This window comes from Rhagoletis pomonella, unplaced genomic scaffold (assembly GCF_013731165.1).
Source record: "Rhagoletis pomonella isolate Grant_MI unplaced genomic scaffold, Rhpom_1.0 Rhpom_scaffold_00002, whole genome shotgun sequence".
NCBI classification, from domain to species: Eukaryota; Metazoa; Arthropoda; class Insecta; order Diptera; family Tephritidae; genus Rhagoletis; species Rhagoletis pomonella.
Genome location: NW_023458556.1, coordinates 36,001,506 through 36,014,689, shown reverse-complemented (window position 1 = coordinate 36,014,689; position 13,184 = coordinate 36,001,506).

Sequence of the window (13,184 nt, the reverse complement as noted above, 5' to 3'; positions counted from 1 at the left end):
CAGAGAGTCAGCAAGAGAGCCAAACCGGTTATGTGGTTGACACCACAATACATTAGCCTGTGTCAAATAAAACGAATGAAAAAACACGGTTTCATTTGAAAATTTCGCTGTCGGTCACAAAAAAATAATTTGTGGCCATATATCTGAATTTTTCAGTTAGCGCTGGCAAAAATAAAAATATTTACTGAAAAAAATTATTGTCCGCTACGCTATTTTTTGTTTTGTTGAGGTTGTCAGTAATTTTTTCCATACAAAGTGTGTTCGACGACTTGTATAGTTTAAAAGATTTTGTTTATTTCTGTACGAAAGTCTTACAAAACAAGCAACCGGGCCAACTCTCACGCTGAAAAGCTTGACAGAGAGCATTTGTATTTCATTTTGCTCGCGCTACTCCAACAGTGCAATGGCAGAATGAGCAAAGCACTGACACGCCATTCGAGAAGCCGGAGGTTGGGATCCTCGAAAAAACGGATTTTTTTTTACTTTTATTAAATTTTCGTTGAATTTTTAGATCTTATTCTTTTGAAAAGAAGATATGTTTTTGATTGCATTTAAGTTTTAGAAAGTTATTACCTTTTTTGCTTTTATTATTTTTAATTTTTTTTTAGTTTAATTCTTTTTAATTTTTACATTTTATTGCTTTGAAATGAAATATATATTTTTTCCTTTTTTATTTTAATTTTCTTCTAGAAATAAAGGTTTTATTGTATCAAAAAGAAAAAAAAATATTTTTTTGCGGCTTATTTTATATATTTTTTCTTCTAAAAACTAAAATTTTCTTTTAGTTTTTAAATTTTCTTCTTTTATAAAGTAAATACTTTTTAACTTCATTTAATTTTTAGAAACTTTGTTTTTAATTTAATTATATTTTTTATTTAATTTTCTTTTATGTATTTTATATTTTATTCTTTTGAAAATAAATATTTTTTTATATTTTTAAATTAATTTTCTTCTAAAAATTAAGACTTTGTTGTTTAAAAAGAAAAATATATACATAAATATGTTTTTAAAAACTTAATTAAGTTAGTTTTTTATTTAATTTACTTTTAGCTTTTAGATTTTATTCTTTTAAAATGAAAATTTTTTATATTTTTATTTAATTTTTACGTTTTTTTACTTTATTAAAAAAGATTTGTTATGAATAAAAATTTAGATTTTATTGCTTTGAAAAATAAATTATTTTTTTTTAATTTTATTAAGATTTTATTGTTTTGGAAAAAATATGTTTTTAAAAACTTAATTCATGTTTATTTTATATATCTTATCATTCTTCAAGAAACTGCGGCATTAATTATCAAGTGCGATGTTTAGCTTCTGCGCGACAATCCCGATTGGGCAGTAACCTGGCTTTGCAAGCATAAGAAGCTAGCTTCTTTGACCATCCCCGTTGACCAGAAGGTCTTTGCGATTGCGATAGTCCTAATTTTCGCTTAACATTCACAGAGCTAGCATGGGGACCCTCTGTTCAAAAATGAGCCACATGAGTGGCGATTTGGCTCTCACTCAAACACCGTTCCAAGGATACCATTTGCCTACAACTCGTCTCTCAGACCCTCGAGCAGCGTTTATATTATTTGTACCTTTAATTACAGTAAGTCAGTAATCATAAACTTTATGTTGCTGAACAGCTCGTGACAAAGACTCCATCGCTGTTCTTTGTTTATGCATAAGTCGCTTAAACAGGTTCCAAAGTATGACATTAAATGCTTCTTTTTTTGGAAGGTTCCAGGTTTTAAAATAATATTATATTTATTTATTTGTTGCACAAGAATACACTTTAAAGCCGCCTTCAAAAACAAATAAACGTATGATAACCAAATCTTAATTTTTTTCTAACATCTGTATTTTATTCTTTTGATTTTTTTTTTTGTTCAATCCTCTTCGGAACTCCTTGCACAGAATGTCCAAGCAGCTTGACAACTTGACTGTTAGCACAGCTTTTTGGCACTTAAAAACTTCCTAAGCGGATTGTGCAGCTGCACCTTGAACCATACCCACATACTGGGGCTGAGTATAGCTCCTCAAACATTTACCTCAGGCCAACCAACTTAATTCACAGCAAAGATGAGGAGGCAAAAAAAAATCAAAATATTGCGACATAAATAAAAATTTAATTTGAATGTAAGCAGCAATCGAAAGAGAACGGAACCAAGTCAAACAGTGAACTACAAGTAAGCTGTAGACTTAACGATGGGTGGGCGCACCAAAGACATGCCATTATTATTGTGTTATAACACCAAAGAAGAAAATGCGATTTCCTACAATTTTCATTTTAAATATGTTCATATTTTTTTTTTTGTAATTTTCACTTGTTTTGTTCGCATTTTGCCAAGGTAAATAAATTTATCACCTTTGCCGCGTAATGTAGCGATGGTGACAATGGTGCTGGGGTCACGTGACACTAGGAAGGAAAAGCTTAAATCGGATAGAAGTTTAGAATGGTGGAGGACAAAGCAAAAGTAGGTAGATAGTAATCAAAAGAGTAGGCAGAGGCACAGACCACCAGGCTGCAGGTGAGCGAGCGACCGAACGATTCGCGGGTTGCGCAGTGGTTGGGGTGGCCACGCGGCTACGGCGGTGGCAGTGGCAGTGGACAGATGTCGCCGTGCAGTGCGCGAAATGAAATCGTAATGAGATTTCTCATGGCGGCGTACATGAAGCTGCTTATGCGGCGACCGGACGAGGTTTTAAATTTTCTTTTCCTTTATTTCCATATTTTTCTCCCATATTATCATTCCTTTTTTTCGCTAGTATTTATTTATTTAATTTTTTTTTTTTTTTTGGTTGTAATGACAGCCAAACAAACACCAACTGTATTCATAATTGGATAAAGACGCGATCTGTGCTGTGCATTGTTGCGCGCGTGTAGTAAGTACGTCGTTGTACCGCCACCGGAGGCGGTGTTGCTAACCACTATCGAGTGTCTCTAAGCATTTTTCTTCACGATTATAATTTTTTATTTAAATTTTCGCCCTCCCCCCCTCCTTTTTGGTGAGTATACTTGTTGTCGTTGGACGATGATTCAAAAGGGCATTTAAGGTAAAATATGTTCCCACGGGGAATGTACGCAGGGAGGCACTTGTGTCGCAAATGAAACAAACGCAATTACAACAACAGCAAAGATGGTAAAAGCAAAAATTACCTCAAGTCTAAGATGCATAACTTGCAAGTGTTCAGCGGAGAATTCCGACAAAGTGACTTAAAGTGGTCTTAAAGTGGCGCAAAAGTGTAGCTCGCTAGGCAATAATATTTAAATTAGATTGCAATGTTCAAATGGCCAGCCAGTTAGCTAGAGATGTACCAAGAAATTATGAAAAGTGTGAAAGAATTGTACAAAAATAATGCAAAGAATAATGAAATTGCCAAATAAAATTTCGAATGCAAATTATTATGGGACTCAATGGAGCGTTATCCATATTTTTGTTTTAACAATAAATATGGCAAGTTTATGGTGGCGGGCGCCGGGAAGCAAACTTATGAACCTAATTTGAAATGTAAATTACATATTTTTAGTTTTTTTTTAAGAATTATACTTGCATGTGGATGTATGTACTTATATTTGCCTAACTAAGCGCCTCTGGCTGGCAGCCTTGGAAAATTAAATTTTATTTGGCTAAAAAATGCCTTATTCTAATACATAGATCATTAGCGTTTCCAAATGTCCCGTATTTGCCGGGACGTCCCGTATTTTGCATTAAATTTAAAATGTTCCGCCTGGACAAAATTTTTCCCGTATTTTCAACAATTTCATTATTCTTTTTAACTTGTAAACTTCTACTCAATATGGTCATGGTTTAACGCGGCTATTGTGAGTAGATTATTAGCAAGCATCATTGCATGCAACTCTGTAAGAGAAATATAGCTAAAAATTACCGTTGATTTTTTTTTTTATTTTTTTTTTGTGGAGGGTGTTGCGAATTTTCTTCCATATAATGCATGAACAAAACTGACTTTTATATGGAAGAAAATGCGCAACACCCTAAACAAAAAAGCTTGAAAGTTGCACTTTATTGTACTGAAATTGAATGGGCTATAAAACCGCATACTCGAAATCGTTCCAGGAAATCTTATTAAAAATATCGAAATTTTTATGAATTTTTTTTTAAGTTTAATTAATTTTTGTGAACTTTTTGCAAACTTTGAAACTTTTATTTATGTGGTGTCTGAAACAGATCGAGCCATATTTTAAATGAAAATTATTAACAATAAATAAATAAAGATAAGTTGCCAACAGCATCATTTTGAATGTTGCTGCTATTGTTTTGACCGCAACTGTATCTCTTACTTTGTTTTTATGATTTTGTCAATTATATGTTGACGTACATGCATATTTTTGTATAAATTAAAAAGTGTTGCCATAAAATAAACGAAATTTATCATAAGCTCACAATTAATATGAGCATTACTTCGTTGAAAAGGATCACCTTTGTTAATATATGGTTCGTCGTTGGGCTACTCCTATTATTTCTCATTTGTCTCGTTAAATTTTTGTAAATCCTGTATTTTTGGGACAAATTATGCATTTGCCCCGTATGCCTCGAAAAAAAAATCTGGCAACACTATAGATCATATTTAAAATGTTTATAGATTTTGTATCTTTTTGTTCGTACCATATCTCTCAAGTGCATCTCCAATGCAGTTTCGTCTAAATTTCTGTTGCCTGGAATCGAATTGAAGGGAAGCCTGTTCCTTTTAGCCATCACTGTAAATATAGTTAAAATTCTATAGCAATTTTGAATTCATCTGAAATGCCTGAAATCTTAAACTATACATATGTATATACATATTTATATATTACATATATGTAATTGAAGACGAAGAGTTATCTACTGAAAAATTCCGTTACCAGATTATCCCGCCCTCTTCACGACTTCGATTTCAGCCTGCAAAATTCTGTAGGCATCTGGTTACTAAAGGAAGTTTAAACGATGAACTTGGAAGACAATTGTCACTCCGCTCTTTGTCATTCAACACTTATTTGTCCTGGTGCACCAAAAAATTAAATTTTTTTTCAATTCTACAGAATTTTTCCATTTAATTGATAACCATATTGTTACTCTACAATGCACCAATTCTTTTTATTCAATCATATCTTAGAAATTCCAAAGTCCTTCAAAAATAATTCTGACGTCAGAGAGAAAAATTAAAAACGCGGTTTTCTGAATATATTGATTTTTTCGTGTGTTTTAAAAATTGTTGGTTTTTGTCAGCCTATAACTATTTTTAAAAAATGCCTTCTTAATACTCTTAGTAACTTTTCCAAAAATATGTTCGCCTTTTTGCAACTAACTCCCGAAATTCAGCTTAACTCAGCTTTCATGAATTAGTTTCACCGTCATTAATGTTGTCAGCACAGCTGCAAATCTCATCAAAGCTGCATTCAACGCATCGCGATTCAAAACACCAACCACTTCTCCGTAAACCCAACACATCTTACGATTAGCTATAACTTCAACCACCTCCCTCACTCTATCCTGCCAAGCAGGCAACAACCCTATAAAATCTTAAATTCTCGTACTCTGCGAAGCATTGACATTCCAACGTCATCGATGCAGCGACTATGGAAAAGGGGGAATGTAGCGAAACAGCGCTTTTAGCGAAATAATCTTGTAAAAACACCATCTAACACAACCGCGGCCCGTCCTTACAAACTTTTCATGCATTTGTCTGTTCATCCACTTTCATTAGCTAGCATATATGTAGCTATGTGAGTGTGCATTTGACACTAGCGAGTCCTTTCAACTCATTTCTAAGTCCTTTGTCTTTTCGCACTATACACTCGTACAACACATGCAGTCATGTCATTTTGGCATTTATTCATAACCCATGCAGATACGTGTAGTTCAAGTATTCTCCTCTACATATACATACATACATATGGCTGTGTTAGACTCAACCGCACATTCATGCATACATACATGTATACACATTCACATATAATTCCTTGTGAGCATTGAAGTCAAATCAGTGACGACAGTTGTCGTACCGATTTGTTGCCCACCACCCGAACTGTATGCAACGTCTCGTATCCTTTATGTATGCGTGGCTCATTTGTCAGCCCATTCGTTTGGATAATTGTCCTGCGATAAACAAAATTAGCAGCAATAAACGCGCGAGGCACAAATACTACAGCAGCAAAAATAACATCAGGAACAACAATTATCAACTAAGAGTACTCGTATTGTGCATCAAAGCCTAATATGTTTTTTCTTTTGGCCGCCCTATGGCAAACTATTCATTGTGGCAGCAGCTGTTTCAAGACGCTCTCGCATTCTAAGCAGCAAATGAGTAAACTGACTTACGAACTCACATTGTTGATGACATCAGTGGACGTCGCGCTGATGAGTAGCAATTATGACAAATGTGTAGCATGCGCGCATAGAAATGAGGGGGAATATGATGAGTGTGATGAGAGGAGTGAGTTTGGTGACAATTTATCGCTTAATATATGACTGGCATTTGTAGGCTTTGGTAGACTGAAAAGAAACTCATTGATGAAATTAATGTTTTTGTATTCCTATTTTATGAGCGCCACATACGTGAGATGATTAACTGGATCCATATTTATGGATTAAAGTTACACACTTGGCTCACTAAATGCCAAAAACGGATGCATTAATTTGAAATTCAGACGATTCAGGTAGTAGAAGTATTCCCTTGAACTGTAAAAGGTAAAAAAATCGACGCCATTTTGTTATGGCTTGGTAAATCTTTCTCAACGCCTCTCCAACAATAAGTATACGAAAAAGCTTATCCTTTAAGGCAAATCATTTTAAGCTCTTGCATCATTGTGAAGAAACGTATTTAAGAGGCTCATTAGCTCTTTAGTTTAACTAAAGAGTATCCAGACCAGTCCATCTCCTTTTACTCAAATGTTTCATCCTTTCCCCAAACTTTTGCTGGACATATATAATACGAGTATAATGAGGTAAGCATTGCGGCCTATGATCTATTGTACCTTAGCTCTACACCACACTATGTCTAACCCCGAAATTGCCACAATATTTAAAAAGGAATGAATACTCCCAGGGGTCTGGTGACGGCATTGCATTCAAGACATAGATCTGATCCACAAAAGTGACTAGATAACAATTTCTCAATACTGGTCTGCCTTGCTAGCTTATCGGCCATACAGTTACTTCGGTTAAGTTAGGTTAGGTTTGGTTACGGAGGTTGCCATTTCGCACAGAACGTCAGAGAGACACACTTAAGCCAATTTGACCCATTGTGATGCCACTATAAACGAGCTGTTGTTCCTTTGCCTTAGTTTCCATTGTGTAACCTAAACGTATCGTTTAAGGTCGCGGACGTCCACAGTGTCCATATCAGCTAAACACTTTGGCGTCCGTAAAGATTACGGTAGATCCTGGATCTAAGTCCGAGTGGTTTACCCAGTCGCTTCTGTCTGGAATTCTGGTAGAAAACCTATTTTGGAAATTTGGCCGTCCTCTAAGGTATCGATCGATATATAACTCCACCGGTTTTTAAAGTTGGGCTTTTATAATGACGTTGGAACCTGGGCCATGAAGGGATTAAAAATTGCATTGCCTGCATCCATTTCACTTGGAAAATGAGCATCAGGGAGCATTTGGAGCTGCTTTGGCCTTCAGCGACCATAAGAGATTTATTTCCTATTTTCTTTGTCACAAAATACACTTTAATAGATTTCTTCTGGAGGTATTTTTTTGTATGCCACTATTCTGCTTTATCGCTTTAATCTATGTTTCCGTATTATTTACCTCTAACCACGCCACAAAGCCTTATAACTGGTCACATCCTGCCAAATATTAGATTAAAGCTCGCCCAGTGGGTACACGAAAAAAGCTCCTGACAAAAACTATTCAAAGAGCAAATTGATATGCAGCAGATGTAGTAATTGGCTTGTATATTGTGTTTTAATGAAAGTGGGCAACGGTGGTCCGCTAAGTGGCGGCAACAACTAAAGCAATAACAAAAACCACATCCACAAACGCAACCATCTTCTTTCTGTCAATCGCTACTAAATCGGCGTAGCGCCATAATAGCGAAAGCAGTATGACGCCAGGATATACGAAGGATTATCACACTTGATTGGATACCATGATATGATTATTTTGTTGTTGTGCAATGCCATCAAAGATTTAATGCAGACGGAAATGGAAATTTTGTTTAGCTTATATTCATTACGAGTTCACGAGCGTTAAGCGGCCACGTTGCTTAAGGAAGAGTGCCAGGGAATTATTGAGATTACTGAATGTTGTAGATTGGTAGATGAAGAATAGGAAAAACATTGAATCTAGTAGAACGCACCTAGCAAGTGAGCATAGCGTCGTGGACCACTAGCGCGTGCTGTCAATATTAAATAAGCAGGCAGGCAAGCAGTCAGGCAAATTCGTGACCGCCAAGGCGCACAAAATTTAAGTGCTTGGCAAACACTAGATAGAATATCGTTTTGAAATGAAACTCAAATAGGACACGAATATGCAACATCGTTCTGATAAGTTTTATGAAGCTTAAAGATTTGGGAATTATTTAATACTTAAAAATTTAAGTAGAAATATCATCAACTAATTTTGCGCATACGGAAAAGATATTAGGTGCGTTCGTTTAAAATCTCCAGCAGAAACCAACCAACTGCCAAATTCCGGCGAAATGTCATCTGTTCTCTCACAAGAGAGAAATATCCAAAATAGTACGCGAACAGAAAATTTGCAGAAACTTGCAAGTTAGACGAACAGCTGATATAATTTTTGTTTACATTCAAAAGTGTAAAATTTAAAACGTACGAAAAGCCATCACAAAGTGTTATACTGACACAGTTTATTGATTAAACAAATAACTACTTATTCCTTACAAGTTTAATTAGTCGCATTTTGTAATTTTTAACTTCCAAACCATCAAATTCAATTTTGTGATTTGCGTAAATGCCAACCAGCTGTTTTTGATCAGCTGTTTTCCTGTTGGCAAATTGCTGTTGGCAAAAATTTTTCCAGCAGAAACCAGCAGCTTCCCCTCAAAATGAAATGTCACTTTGCTCTCTCAATTTCCCCTACTTTGCAAGTTTTTTGCGTACGCGAACGCAAAAACTTGTAAGTTTTGGTTAAACATGAACAATTAACAGCTACGCGAACGAACCTATTCTTAGCTGCATATATATGTATGTATCTACGTTTGTACGATACGCTATGAAGCCGAAAAAGGCTGTTTCATATAATCAGCGGAAATTAACTAATTTTGCGCTTCATTACATCAAATGTCAAGGCGCAAATGTGACAAATCTCAGCAATTAACAATGGAAGGAAAGGACCCAACCACGACTGCCTGAACGACAGCTGCTGTGTTACACATGGAAGTACGAATATATGTACATACATACACACATATTCAAATAAATGCGAAAAGAAATTCACTACACACATATGTATTTTCGTACGAATGGTTACCGAGATTATAATAATAATAGATTAGAAGAGTGACAGGACCTTTGATTACAAGTGCAGCACTCTTGAAAAGTTGTGGCCTCGTATCATGTCAGCAAACGGTGGGTCAAAAACAGAAATGTCTCACTGCCAAGTCATTCGGACCGAGCGTGGATCGATCATGATCAAGAGAGCTGCCTGGACTCACGAAGTCACAGCTACCAATCCTGGGGGTTAGATTCACAGGCCACTATGCTATTGGACTTCATGAGGTAAGACTAGAATTGACACCGACACTATGGCAGCGGCTTGGAAGACGAATAGGTGAAATCATCTCAACATTTCCTCTCAAAGAGTTGAGCTTTTGCAAGGCAAGGATCGCTTTTCTAACCAGGACATAAAGAGGCTACCGGAGTGCATATCAATTTTGAGAGAGCAGTGCTTCATTTTTCTTTTAACTAAATATGTAAAATTTATTAAAAAATTAAGCTTTCTAGAACGAAAATTGGATGGATTCGGAAAGAACGGAAAATTCTACCTTAAGCTAAGTTGCCATATGTGGGGTCCGTTTGACCTTATTAGAAGCTAAAAAAGTACATCCCCTAAAGTCAAATAACTTTTGTCCGAAACGATATTTGCTGAAATTTACCACAGTTGGTTAAACTGAGCGAAAAGCTTAAAGGGAAGATTGACCTTCATACGACTTTAGGTATCTTATTTGTATGTAGAATTCTGTGTTCTTTCCGTATATAAGATACAAAAACGTTGCTTATCAATTAAAAAATTGTGTTGGCTTTGAAATTACCTTGAAAATTACCTCCAAGGTCAATATTCCACGTCCAGAAGGGATGCCTCATAGGTATAAAAACATATTTTGAATTTAATATTATATTTCACTAATTACCACTTTCTCATTCCTTCACAGCGTTTATGCTTCCATTCTTATTATTGCCAATATTATCACAAATACCCCTCCTATTTGAGCAAGTCAGCTCTTCAAGTGGCTTCTCAAATTATAACTCATATTTGGGTGCACAAAAAAAAACTCTACCCACACTGCACCACCAGCAAGGCAATAAACCGCCGGCCGCCCCATGTCAATCGAATATGAAAAAAGCACAATCGACAGTCCTCCACATTCGCTCGGTTGCATATGAATGATAAACCAGGTGCTTCCGCTTCGCGTAAAATTACAGAGGGCAAACAAAACCTTCCGCGGTTTACTCGTATGTACTTGTCAGTGGGCGGCACGCCACATCCAATCCAAAGCAATGCCAACGCTCAAGCATCGTCAATTGCACAATGCGTAATGAAAAAAGTACGCGGGCAGGTTTTTGAGTGCACTCACCGCTCAGCAAAGCGTGAAACGGCAAAAAAGCGCAATAAAAAAAATATTTGATTTTGTTCCTCTGATGCACAAAGAAGTTGCAACATCTGCTTGTTTGCGGGGAACATTAAAGTTCGGCATTTGCCAATTTGTATATCCCTTTGGTGGAAAAGTTTTATGTAAAAATCTTTAAACCGCGAAATTAGATTGGGAAGTTTAATTTTTCGAGATAAGCTAAGCTTAATACATTTCTATATGTACTTATTTATTTATGTAGATTAGGTATACTTGTGATCTCCCAAGTAAAATTTGCCTCTTTCCAATATCACAAAACAGTGCGTTAGAGAGGCGATTATTTTTTCGTTACGATTCCTTAGCAGTTAGGATCCTATGTTACTACTCATATAACTATTCTTAAATGGCAACCCATCTTGATTTCTATAGCAACATTCAGTTACAGTTTCCACTCATAAGAAAATAGAAGAGATACCAAATGGCCGATAAGAAAGCTATCTTTTTCTACACCAACAAGTCTAAGGCCTTTTGTAGACCACTATTGTAGTGACTGCTCCAAGGAACTCGCTGCGTTATTGTACGTATGTGGATCTACAACTGTTGTTGGTTTCGGTCGAGATGGCATCTCTTTTGTGAACTTGCGACAGTTATTCACACTAATAGGCAATTCTGGCAACTGTCTTTCAACTTATCACAGTTTTTCAAAAGACAAAACGTAAAGGCAATTGTCAATTCTGGCAACCATGGATCTTGAAAACTAGTGGCTTTTTCATAAAAAAATAAGGTAGTTTTAAAAAGCTTTATAAAGTAAAATTTTCATACAAATTTTTGATTTATAAAGCATTTAAAGTCTTCTTTATTTTTTATGGGCTTGGGTGTAAATGAAATAAAAATAATTATATTTTTTCTCTATAAAACAATAAAAACTAAAAATTTAAAGAAGATTAAATTTAAAAAATTTATTTTAAGTTTACATAAATAAAAAAAAAATAATACAATAAGTTTCTACAATTAAAAGGTATTAAAAAAAGGTTTCTTTTTTAAACAATATAATGTAAAAATTAAGCGGGCAATTAATAAAAAAATAAGAAGAAATTCTAAACGCTCCCAAATGTTAAATGAAATTAAAAAAATATTTTACACTTTAAATCCATAAAAATTAAATTAAAAAAAAAATAAAAAATTTTATAAAGTAAATTTTCAGAAATTAAATGAAGTAAATAATATGTATAAACATAAAATTTTTTATTTATAAAACAAAAGAATCTAAAAATCAAAAAAATAATACATTGGAAAATAAAATATGTAAATAAATTAACAAAATAAAAAAATTCGTTTCAAACGTAATATTCCTACCCCAGGTATTCAGAAAAAACATCTGCTCCAAATCAACGTTCTATTTTGGAGCCATCGAAGAATAGATTATATATCCAGCCAGATGTAAAATTCCCTGTCCCAGATGACTCTGGATCTGCTAAGGACCCCTCCCTACTTTGCTATTACCAATCCAAAATCTAAAGAAAGCTGATCTTCGACCCACGCTAATACATATGTACATTAAAGTATCTCACCAAAAATAGTTTCCGGTTTTCCATCGGAATTGTAAAGTTTATTATGTTTTAAGACTTCTGCCAAAATATTTCGAAAATTTACGTGAGCCTGACCGATTGGAAAATATATCAAAAAATGTCAATACATTGATTCCGTTGATACATTTTTAAATATTTTCATATTTCTGAAGTGATTTTTTGGAAAAAATGTTTTTTAAATAATTTTTTTTATTTATAAACAACTTGAATTTTTCAGGTATTTTCAAACCACGTTACTGGCCGGTTCTGTAACTCTTCTCTACCGATTACTTCTCTACTGGTAGAGAATATACGTCATTCTCTACTGGTAGAACAAGGCTAGGTAGAATTTGACTTGGTAGAGAATTGTTAGAGAAACGAGCTACAGCTCACTCAAATCTTAATATTTTTTTAAAATTCCGTTGGAAAAACAGTACCGATTTTTTTTTTTTTTTGTATGGAGAGTGATGCACCATAATGTACATACATACATTGGAAATAAGCTCCAAATGCTTTTTATTCTAAATAACCATGAAAAAAATATTGTTTTTAGGACAAAAATGTTTCCAACAATTCATTTAAAATTCATTGCGTAAATGCCGCAATTGGCTGTCTGACAAAGCGGTTCTCACTCTATCCCTTATCTACCAGCCTACCAATACCCGATCACTTTCTCAACCCAAATGCAGTAGCGCATTGTTTAGCCCTTCTCACTTTTACGCACACATCCCAAGAATGTTTTGATGCTTTGTTATTATGATATTCACCTGATCCTAAATAAATACGACGAACACATAAACGCGAAGAAGTCAAATGAAATACAAAAATGCAATAACAACAGCAACAACTAGGACACAAACGCAGCACACAAAAAAA